The sequence below is a fragment of the Cervus elaphus genome, chromosome 1 (assembly GCF_910594005.1).
Source record: "Cervus elaphus chromosome 1, mCerEla1.1, whole genome shotgun sequence".
In the NCBI taxonomy this organism is placed as follows: domain Eukaryota; kingdom Metazoa; phylum Chordata; class Mammalia; order Artiodactyla; family Cervidae; genus Cervus; species Cervus elaphus.
The window spans coordinates 52,351,479-52,363,390 of NC_057815.1; the positions used below are offsets into that span (position 1 = coordinate 52,351,479).

General features: G+C 36.2%; 1 long non-coding RNA gene across 1 annotated transcript; it reads right to left on the reverse strand.

Moving 5' to 3' along the window:
• Nucleotides 1–1,881: 1,881 nt before the first annotated feature.
• LOC122691757 lies at nt 1,882–11,119 on the reverse strand. Its single transcript, XR_006340504.1, has 3 exons — nt 11,085–11,119; nt 6,640–6,642; nt 1,882–2,014 (listed from the first exon to the last, which is right to left on the reverse strand). It is a non-coding gene; the product is annotated as an uncharacterized LOC122691757 (long non-coding RNA).
• Between the last annotated feature and the right edge of the window lie 793 nt (nt 11,120–11,912).

An 11,912-nucleotide genomic window follows, 5' to 3' on the forward strand; every position in this document is an offset into this window, starting at 1 on the left:
CAAATCATCCCACCCTTGCCTTCTCTCACAGAGTCCAAAAGTCTGTTCTTTACATCTGGGTCTCTTTTGCTCTCTTGCATATAGGGTTGTCATTACCATCTTTCTAAATTCCATATATATGCATTAATATACCACATTAGTGTTTTTCTTTCTGACTTACTTCACTCTGTATAATAGGCTCCAGTTTCATCCACCTCATTAGAACTGACTCAAATGCACTTTTTTTTATAGCTGAGTAACATTCAATTGTGTATATGTACCACTGAGTAACATTCCATTGGGTATCTATACCACAACTTCCTTATCAATTCATCTGCTGATGGATAGGTAGGTTGATTCCCTGTCCTAGATGTTGTAATCAGTGCTGCGATGAACACTGGGGTACACATGTCTCTTTCAATTCTGGTTTCCTCAGTGTGTATGCCCTGCAGTGGGATTGCTGAGTCGTATGGCAGTTCTGTTTCTAGTTTCTTAAGGAATCTCCACACTGTTCTCCATAGTGGCTGTACTAGTTTGCATTCCCACCAACAGTGTAAGAGGGTTCCCTTTTCTCCACACCCTCTCCAGCATTTATTGTTTGTAGACTTTTTGATGGCAGCCATTCTGACCAGCGTGAGATGGTACCTCATTGAGGTTTTGATTTGCATTTCTCTGATAATGAGTGATGTTGAGCATCTTTTCATGTGTTTGTTAACCATCTGTATGTCTTCTTTGGAGAAATGTCTGTTTGTTTCTTTGGCCCATGTTTTGATTGGGTCATTTATTTTTCTGTTATTGAGCTGCATGAGCTACTTGTATATTTTGGTTTGCTACTATTTTCTCCCATTCTGAAGGCTGCCTTTTCACCTTGCTTATAGTTTCCTTCGTTGTGCAAAAGCTTTGAAGTTTAATTAGGTCCCATTTGTTTATTTTTGTTTTTATTTCCATTACTCTGGGGCGTGGGTCATAGAGGATCTTGCTGTGATTTATGTCAGAGAGTGTTCTGCCTATGTTTTCCTCAAAGAGTTTATAGTTTCTGGTCTTACATTTAGATCTTTAATCCATTTTGAGTTTATTTTTGTGTATGGTGTTAGAAAGTGTTCTAGTTTCATTCCTTTACAGGTAGTTGACCAGTTTTCCCAGCACCACTTGTTAAAGAGATTTTCTTTTCTCCTTTGTATATTTTTGCCTCCTTTTTCAAACATAAGGTGTCCATAGGTGCATGGCTTTATCTCTGGGCTTTCTGTTTTGTTCCACTGATCTATATTTCCATCTTTGTGCCAGTACCATACTGTCTTGATGACTGGTAGCTTTGTAGTATAGTCTGAAGTCAGGCAGGTTGATTCCTCCAGTTCCATTCTTCTTTCTCAAGATTGCTTTGGCCATTTGAGGTTTTTTTGTGTTTCCATACAAATTGTGAAATTATATTTTCTAGTTTTGTGAAAAATACCATTGGTAGCTTGATGGGGATTGCATTGAATCTATAGATTGCTTTGGGTAGTACACTCATTTTCACTATATTGATTCTCCCAATCCATGAACATGGTATATTTCTCCATCTATTTGTGTCATCTTTGATTTCTTTCATCACTGTTTTATAGTTTTCTATATATGGATCTTTTGTTTCTTTAGGTAAATCTATTCTTATGTATTTTATTCTTTTTGTTGCAATGGTTAATGGGATTGTTTCCTTGATTTCTCTTTCTGTTTTCTCATTGTTAGTGTATAGGAATGCAAGGGATTTCTGTGTATTAATTTTATATCCTGAAACTTTACTATGTTCACTGATTATCTCTAGTAAATTTCTTGTTGTGTGTTTAGGGTTTTCTATGTAGAGAATCATGTCATCTGCAAACAGTGAGTTTTACTTCTTCTTTTCAAATCTGGATTCCTTTTATTTCTTTTTCTTCTTTGATTGCTGTGGCTAGGACTTCCAAAACTATGTTGAATAGTAGTGGTGAGAGTGGGCACCCTTTTCTTGTTCCTGATTTTAGAGGAAATGCTTTCAATTTTTCGCCTTTGAGGATAATGTTTCCTGTGGGTTTATTGTAGATGGTTTTTATTATGTTGAGGTATGTTCCTTCCATGCCCACTTTCTGGAGAGTTTTTACCATAAATGGGTGCTGAATTTTGTCAGAGGCTTTCTCTGCATCTATTGAGATAATCATATGGTTTTTATCTTTCAATTTGTTACTATGGTGTATCACATTGATTGATTTGCAAATATTGAAGAACCCTTGCATCCCTAGAATAAAGTCCACTGATCATGATGTATAATCTTTTCTTTTGTAAGAAAAATTTATTCTTTCTTTCACATTGACATATCTACTTATTTATTCAGTGGTTTCTTTATATCAGCATAAGTTCATGGGTATTTATTTTATTCTATGTATTATAAGAGAATAATCGTTATTTTGTTGTTATTTTGTTGATGAAATAATTGCAGCTTTGGTCAGACTTTTCTAGTTCTGAAAGTTATTTCAGGTTACCTGAGGGTTATTTCAGGTTACCTCCTGTGTCCTTTTATTGGAGAATTATATTTAGGAACCAATATCTGAGTCCTGAGTGTGCTTATTGCTGCTGAGTTGCCACCATTTCTCAGCCCACTCAGTGAACAGAACTAGCAAATGTGTGTGTTTATGTGTGTCTGTGAGGGTGTGTACACATAGACATTAATCCATGTAAACACACACATACATGTTTCTGTATCTGTGTGCATATGTCTTACAACAAACCTGAGTTCATACATCCCTAACTCTAATACAGCACTACAAGATTAATTCTAGCCTTTTCTCCTTAATTAATTTTTAACTTTATTCTCTGAGAGTTAGAAATCTGGCTCCTATTATCTATACCATTCAATTATTCTACCCTGTGTATGTTATAGTCACTCAGTGGTTTCCAGCTGTTTGTGACTCCATGGACTGTAGGCCACTCTGTCCGTGGAATTATCCAGGCAAGAATAGTGGAGTAGGTAGCCATTCCCTTCTGACCCAGGGATCGAACCCAGGTCTCCTTCATTGCAGGCGAATTTTTTTTTACTGTCTGAGCCACCAAAGAAGATCTTATTCTACCCTTCTATGTATATAAAGTAATTTCAGAAATGTTAACTCATATTAACTAGTTCTTTTTGTCTTTAGCCTTGAAGTATCCTGTCAAAATATGTTTTTCCAAAGTCACTTAAGTCAGCTCCTGTTTTTTCCACTTCCTTCTGTCAAGTTATAGTGTACATTTGTAATATTAGGTTCATTCATCATTGTCTGCATTCCATCCTGAGATTTCTGCACATCCTGGTTGATATTTTTTAAATTTGCATATAGAAATTCGCTACTTGTGATGTGTAATTCTATGGGTTGTGACAAAGGCATAAGTCATCTGTCTATAAATACAGTATCATATAGAATATTTCCATCACCCTATAAGTTCCCTTGTGCAGCTGACTTGTAGTCCGAATTGTTTTAAAATACTAGTTTCCCCTATTAATTGATTTATTCACTTTAACTACATAGTTGTTTGTAGAGCCTAGGAGACATTTTGCTGGCTTCTTACATATGCTGAGTTGATAAGTTTAGGATTCAAAGAGCAGTATTCCTTTTCATTTCTAAAACTGTGGAAGGCTCCACATTGCTTCTTACTCCACCACCATGTATTGACATTAAGTCATTTATAGCTCATCTATAAAATTATGATGACTCCAGAATTGCTTCTAAAAGACTCATTTTGGGCTGAACTATGGGACTGTTCCATTTCCTTCTCTATGTAATATCATATCAGAGTAAGATTTATATTTAATCTGTTATTTGCAGTTGATGAGGACTTTGTATAATGAGTAACTGCCAGGGCAGTTGGTAAGGGTGCTGCTTGTTCAAAAGTTAGAACCTAGTCTTCAACTGTCAAAAGTGGTCCACTCAACTTTGATGTCTGTTTATGATGACTCCTTGACCTTTCTTGGCCATCTCATACTCTTTCAGTCTTCTGAGCATGTAGTGAAAATTGTGGACCCATCACCCAGAAAGATGCAAAAACATACATCAACTCAAAATGCTGTATATAATTAGAATGTTTCATGAACCTCCTCCCCACACCTGAAGATGGGAGACCCTCTAGAGATCCATGGATTCCTGATTAAGAATCTTTAGGTCCATGGATTCCAGATTAAAAAACTTTATCTAGGACTTCCCTGGTGGTCTAGTGGTTAGGAATCCCTATGCCAATGCAGGGCACACATGTTTGATCCGTAGTACAGAAAGGTTCCACATACTGAAGGACAACTAGGCCCATACACACAATGACTAAGCCCAGGCGCCACAACTACTGAATCTTACATGCTCTAGGGCCTGTGCTCTGAAACAAGAGAAGCCACCACAGTAAGAAGGCCACACACTGCAATGAAGAGAAGCCCTTGATCACCACAACTAGAGACAGACTGTGTGCAACAACAAAGACCCCGTGCAGCCATAAATAAATAATCTTTATCTAAACACTAGTAAGTGAAGTTGATGAACACAACAAAGGAACTGTTGTTAATTAAACAGTGTATTCTACTATAGAGTTAAATGTACATGTGTACATTGTGATGGTTAATTTTCTGTGCCACTTGGTTAGATTATGTGCCTAGTCGCTTGGTCAAAGAACAGACTAGGTGTGTTCTGTAAGGGTTTTGTTTTGTTTTTTAACATGTGATTAACATTTAATTTAGTATAGTTTGAATAAAGCAGAGTACCTGCATAATGTGACTGGGCCTCATTCAATCAGTTCAAGGCCTTCAGAGTAACGACTGAGGTTTCTGAAGAGGAAATTCTCACATCTGCAACATTGAAGCCCTACCTAAGTTTGTAGCCTGCTGACCTCCAGAATTCTCACTCCTGCAACATCATCCTGAATTCCCAGACTGCCAGGCAGCCCTACAGATTTCAGACTTGCCGGACCTCCCAATTGTGTGGGATGATTTCTTAAGACACACATACAGAGACATCTCACATATATAAAATCTCTAATTGGTTCTGTTCCTCTAAAGATTCTTGACTAGTAGTACATATATCAAACTGTAACAAATACACAGTGAATTCCCAAAGAAATGTTCAATTTCCTTCTTACTATGAAAAATGATGAAACCAATTAGTGTTTAACTAGGTATCGCCTCTGTTTTGATCCAATTTTGATTTCTCTTGTCTTTGCCTTGTCCAAGTCCTGTAGATGATTTTTGTTTTGTCTCGGGCTGTTCTTTTTCTACGTAAGACTGTACTTGGATACTCTAATGCTGCTGTAGCAAATTATTCCAAACTTGTTGTGGCTGTGCATGATGGTTCAGTCATGTCCAACTCTTTGAAACCCTATAGACAATAGTCCACCAGGTTCCTCTCTCTATGAAATTTACCAAGCAAGAATAATGGAGTGGATTGCCATTTCCTACTCAAGGGTCTTCTGGGTCCAGAGTCGAACCTGTGTCTCTTGTGTCTCCTGCATTTGCAGGCAGATTCTTTACCATTGCACCACCTGGGAAGCCCAAACTTAGTAGTTTAAAAACCTTAAATTTATTATCTTACAGTTCTGGAAATCAAGTCTAAAATGCCTGTCAGCAGGGCTATTTCCTTCTGGAGGTTCCAGAGGAGAATCTATTTTCTTGCCTTTTCTAGTTTGGGGAGGCTGTCTGCATTCCTTGGTGATGGCATCACTTCAACTCTGCTTCCATTGTCATATTTCTTATTCTGACTCTGACTCTCCTGCCTTCCTTTTCTAAGAACTTTTGTGATTACATTGAGTCTAACAGGATAATCAAAAAATAATTTCCCTATTTCTTAAGAACTTATTCATATTTTAAAAACAAATTTTGCATGTATGATAACATTTACAGATTCCAGGAGTCAAGACATGAGTATCTTTAAGGATTTATTATTCGGTCTACTACAGATATCATTTTTCTCTAATTTATTCTCTATTTTACTTTTACTTTTATTCATAAAATAATTTACAAAGTTCACATTAAGGACTGTTTTGATTAGTTTATTTTCATAGGTGTATTCTCATACTCTACAGAAGTATTTTTTTCACTTGTTAAACCCCAATTGCTTTTTTCTTTTTCTGACTTTGATGTTGAAGCATTACTCTCTGTATATCTAGGACCCATACATTCTCTTGGAGTTCTGTTTTGTCATTTGTATGGCAATGGAAGGATAATTTAACAATCCTCTTGTTGAGAAAAATAAATTATTCTTTAGTGTTCTAGCTGAAAATGGGTTTCTTCCCACTAGTCAGTGGTGTATAGGTTGGTAGTGTATATGCTCAACTGCTGTTCTTCCCTTTATCCTTGCCAATATTGGTTTGGGTTTGAAGTTGTATCAACCAAAAATGTTCACAAATATTGTCAAATGTCCCTTGAAGGGCAAAATCAGCCTCAGTAGAGAGTCATTGTCTTAGATGAGTCATGACAATCCAGTTCTCCTTTTTCAGTGACTTATTTAGAGAAGAGCATATGTTCTGGCAATATGAAAGGAGAAGTCTATTTAGAGTTTGGGGTGGAAGGAAGAGAGGTTCTGAGGAAAACTTTCCTTTCTGAAAAAAACAAAGCACAATAAAAATTAGCTCCCTCTTAGTTCCTTCCCTATCCTTGCTTGCTGGGATGCTGGTGTGTATAAACTTGAATCTTGGAGCTGTGGCAACCATCTTGTGATTTTGAGGTATGGCAGAACAAAAGATAGGAATAGCTTAGGTCCTCAATGACATAGTTAAGCTGCAGAAATAGCCTTGAAAGATCTAGATACTAGTAACATAATAGATGTATGTTCAGTTCAGTCGCTTAGTCATGTCCGATTCTGTGACCCCATGGATTGCATCATGCCAGGCCTCCCTGTCAATGACCAACTCCCAACGTCTACTCAAACTCATGTCCATTGAGTCGGTGATGCCATCCAACCATATCATCCTCTGTTGTCCCCTTCTCCTTCCACCTTCAATCTTTCCCAGCATCAGAGTCTTTTCCGATGAGTCAGTTCTTCACATCAGGTGGCCAAAGTATTGGAGTTTCAGCTTCAGCGTCAGTCCTTCCAATGAATATTCAAGTAGAAGTGTGTGAGAGGTGTTAAAAAAGAAACATCTGTAACTGTTTCAATACTTTGCAGAATAAACATGTTCATAAGTATACCTAAGGAACTTTTAATAGTCTCAATTAAACAAAGCAAGAACTCAAAAATCAGATAAGATGCAACAAGAGATGGAGGGAAATTGCAGAGTTATGAAAACAATTCAAGGGTCAAAATAACACTAACTGTCTCTAATAAATTAACATAAAATAGGAAGAAATAAAATGCACACAACTGAAAAAGGATTTCTAAAACAAAAAAGCCTAATTAATCACTTATAAGAGAAAAAACAAAAATGAAAACAATTAGAATTTAGTCATTACAGGAAACAAACTTTATTCAACATGAGACTAATTATTATCTGCATAAGAGTGAGCTTGAAAAAATTGCAGCAAAGAGGATTTCCCTGGTCATACAGTGGTTAAGACTGCTCTTTCAATGGAAGGGGTACAGGTTCAATCCCTGGTCGGGGAACTAAGATCCCACATGACGTTCAGTGAAACCAAAAGAAAAAAAGGCAGACAGTGAATATATGTATATGTATAACTGATTCACTTTGTTGCACAGCTGAGAGTAACACAACATTGTAAATCAACTATACTTCAACAAAAATTTAAAAAATGAAAAGACTGAAATAGAGGTAACAAAAAATGCAGCAGAAAAAAAAATTAAAAGAAACTGAATCTGTAAAATAAACAGCTGATTTTTATCATTCTAGAGTGATTTACTTGAGATGAAATATATCAAATTAAATTGAACTTCAAGATTAAAGAATGTTCTTCAAGCATCCACACAGAAAAAAACAGGGGCAGGGAATTTGGATTATCCTTTGACTCTTCCACAGCAACATTCATGCCTGAAATATAATACAATAATCTCTAGAAAATTAAAATGTGAGACAAGAGTACAACACATATAAGGAAGCATATTAACATCCTTAAGAAGAGAGAAACTCAGGAATCACATTACCCAGGAGTACTAACACAAAACTACTTTAAGAAATCCATATATCCAGGGTGTGGAGAAAAGGGAACCCTCTTACACTGTTGGTGGGAATGCAAACTAGTACAGCTGCTATGGAGAACAGTGTGGAGATTTCTTAAAAAACTGGAAATAGAACTGCCATATAACCCAGCAATACCACTTCTGGGCATACACACCAAGGAAACCAGATCTGAAAGAGTCACGTGCACCCCAATGTTCATCGCAGCACTGTTTATAATAGACAGGACATGGAAGCAACCTAGAGGTCCATCAGCAGATGAATGGATTAGAAAGCTGTGGTATAGATACACAATGGAGTATTATTCAGCTATTAAAAAGAATACATTTGAATCATTTCTAATGAGGTGGATGAAACCAGAGCCTATTATACAGAGTGAAGTAAGCCAGAAAGAAAAACACCAGTACAGTATACTAATGCATATATATGGAATTTAGAAAGATGGTAACGATAACCCTGTATGTGAGACAGCAAAAGAGACACAGATGTATTGAATAGTCTTTTGCACTCTGTGGGAGAGGGCGAGGGGGGGATGATATGGGAGAATGGCATTGAAATATGTAAATTATCATATGTGAAACGAATCGCCAGTCCAGATTCGATGCATGATACAGGGTGCTCAGGGCTGGTGCACTGGGATGACCCAGAGGGATGGGATGGGGAGGGAGGTGGGAGGGGGGTTCAGGATGGGGAACATGTGTACACCCATGGCAGATTCAAGTCAATGTATGGCAAAACCAACACAATGTTTTAAAGTAAAACAAATAAAGAAATTAATTTAAAAAATATGGAATTAAATAACTGTGATGGGGGGATCAGGATGGGGAACACATGTAAATCCATGGCTGATTCATGTCAATGTATGGCAAAAACCACTACAATATTGTAAAGTAATTAGCCTCCAATTAATAAAAATAAATGAAAAAAAATTAATTAATTAATTTAAAAATCTGAAAAATAAATAAATAAAAATAAGTTTGTGATATAGCTTAAGTAAATTATCTTTAGGAATTTTAGGAGGGAGTAAACTTAATCCGGGACAAAACTTGTTGGCTTGATTTTTGTCTTTTAAATATTTAGTACCTTGTTCATAATAGTCTTTGCATATCATATTTCATATTCTTATAAACTAGAAGAATAGAATTATTCAGCAGGAAACAGTCTTTAATTTTCTTGGTCTTAAGTTGCATTACTAGTATGGTCTTTCCAAACTTCAAAAAAAAATGGAACAGGAGGGAAAACTTACTGCCTAATTCTGTGAGGCCACTGTGATCCTAATACCAAAAGCAGATAAAGAGAGGATTTCCTGGTGGTCCAGTGTTTAACACCTTGCACTCTCACTGCTGAGGGAGCAGGTTAAATTCCTGGTCAGGGAACTAAGCTCCTGCAAGCCACACAGCTCAGCCAAAAAAAGCCAGACAAAGGCCTCACAAAGGAAAAGACAGAACAAAACTACAGATGGACATCCTTTGTGAATATAGTCACAAAAATCCTCAGCAAAATAATAGCTGTGTATTTGTGCATTTATAAACCATATTTAGCAACATATAAAAAAGGATATACACCATGGCCAAATGGCACTTACCCCAAGAATGAAAGGTTGGTGTGACATACAAAAATCAAGCAAATAATATGCCACATTAATAAAGTTTAAAAAATCACATGATCATCTCAATATTGCTGATAAAAACATTTAACAAACTAAGAATAGAAGGCAACTTCCTCAATCTGATAAAGGGTATATGTGAAAACACTACTGCTAGCATCATACTTGATGGCAAAACTTTCAGAGCTTTCCTCTAAGATCAGGAACAAGACAAGGTTGTTTGCTCTTGCCATTCTATTCAGTGTTGTGCTGGAGAGTCTAGTCAGTGCAATTAGACAAAAGAAAAGAAGACGAAAGAAAAGAAGAAAAGTCATCCAGATTGGAAAGCAAGAAGTAAAACTACTTCTATTTGTAGTTGACATAATCTTGTACATAGGAAATCCCAAGACTCCATTAAAACCATTATAAAACTAATAAATAAATTGTCACTGAAATTACAAAATAGCAGATCAATATACAAATATCAGTTGTATCTAGGTACACCAGCAAACAACCATCAGCAAATAAGATTGAGAAAACAATACCATTTTAATAGCATCAAACAAATAAAATATTAAAAAATAATCTTTTAATTATTAAAAATTTTTGAAAAAATTAAAGAAGACCTAAATAAATGTAAAGACATGGTCACAGGTTAGAAAACTTCACATTGTTAAGATGGCAGTGTACCCCAAACTGATCTGCAGATCCAGTGCCATCCCTTTCAAAATATCAGCAGCTTTTCTTTTGATCCTAAAATTCATATGGAATACCAAGGGATTCAGAGTAGCAAAAATAATCTTTAAAAATATCAAAGTTGGAGGACACACAATTCTTGATTTCAAAAATTACTACAAAGCTACAGTAATCAAGACAGTGTGGTACTGGCATGAAGATGGCAATATAGATTAATGAAATCAAGTTGGCAGTACAGAAATAAACCCTTATATTAATAGTCATTTGATTTCAAAAAGAATACTGAAGCAACTCAATAGGGAAAATAATAATCTTTGCAACAAATGTCACGAGGACAAGATATCTATATGTAAAAGAGGGAATTTGTTCCCCTCACTTCACACCATGTAAAAATATTAACTGAAAATGAATCAGAAAACTAAATGTAAAAGCTTAAACTGTAGAACTCTTAGAAGAAAACATGAGTATAAGGTTTTGTTACCTTGCATTAGCAAGTGATTTCTAAGACATGCCACCAGATAAATAATAGATAGATCAGATTTCATCAAAATTAAAAACTGTTGTTCTTCAATGTCAAGAAAGTGAAATAATTAACCACAGAATGGGAGAAAATATTGCAAATTATATATCAGATAGGGTTTCCCTGGTGGCTCAGATGGTAAAGCTTGTGCCAGCAGTGCAGGAGACCCAGGTTCAATCCCTGGGTTGGGAAGATCCTATGGAGAAGGAAATGGCAACCCACTCTAGTATTCTTGCCTGGAAAATCCCATGGACAGAGGAGCCTGTCAGGCTTCAGTGCATGGGGTCACAAAGAGTCGGATACGACTGAGCGACTAACACACACACATATATCATTTAAGAGACTAATATCCAGGATACATAAAGGAAGGTCTCTTTCAACTAAACAGTAAAAAGACAATCCAGTTACATGTGGGAAAAGGATTTGAATAGACATTTCTCCAGAGAAATTATACAAATAGCCAATAAGCCCTTGGGAAGATGTTCAACATCATCAACCATTAAGGAAATGGAAATGGAAACCACAATGAGATACCACTTCACACCCACTAGAACAGTTAAAATAAAAATGAGGAACTGGGACTTCTCTGGCAGTCCAGAGGTTAAGACTCCATGCTTCCACTGCAGGAGGCACAAGTTTGATCTCTAGTTGGGAAACTAAGATCCTCACGTGCTGAGTGATGTGGCCAAAAGAAAAAAAATGAGGGACAAATAGTGTTGAGGATCTGGAATAAAATCTTATACTTTGCAAATGGTGTTTGTCAATTTCTCAAAAGGTTATACATAGAATTACCACATGAGCCAGTAACTACACTCCTGGGTATATACTCAATAGAATTGAAAACTCATGTGGACACAAAAAACTGTACATAATGTTCATAACTGCTTTATTTACAATAGCTGTAAAGTGGAGACAACCTAAATATCTATCGATTGTGAATGGATAAACAAATTATGATGTATCCATACAACAGAATATTGTTTAGCCATAGAAAGAAATAAAGTACTAAGTCATGTTACAACATGAATGAGCCTTGGGACTTTATGCTAA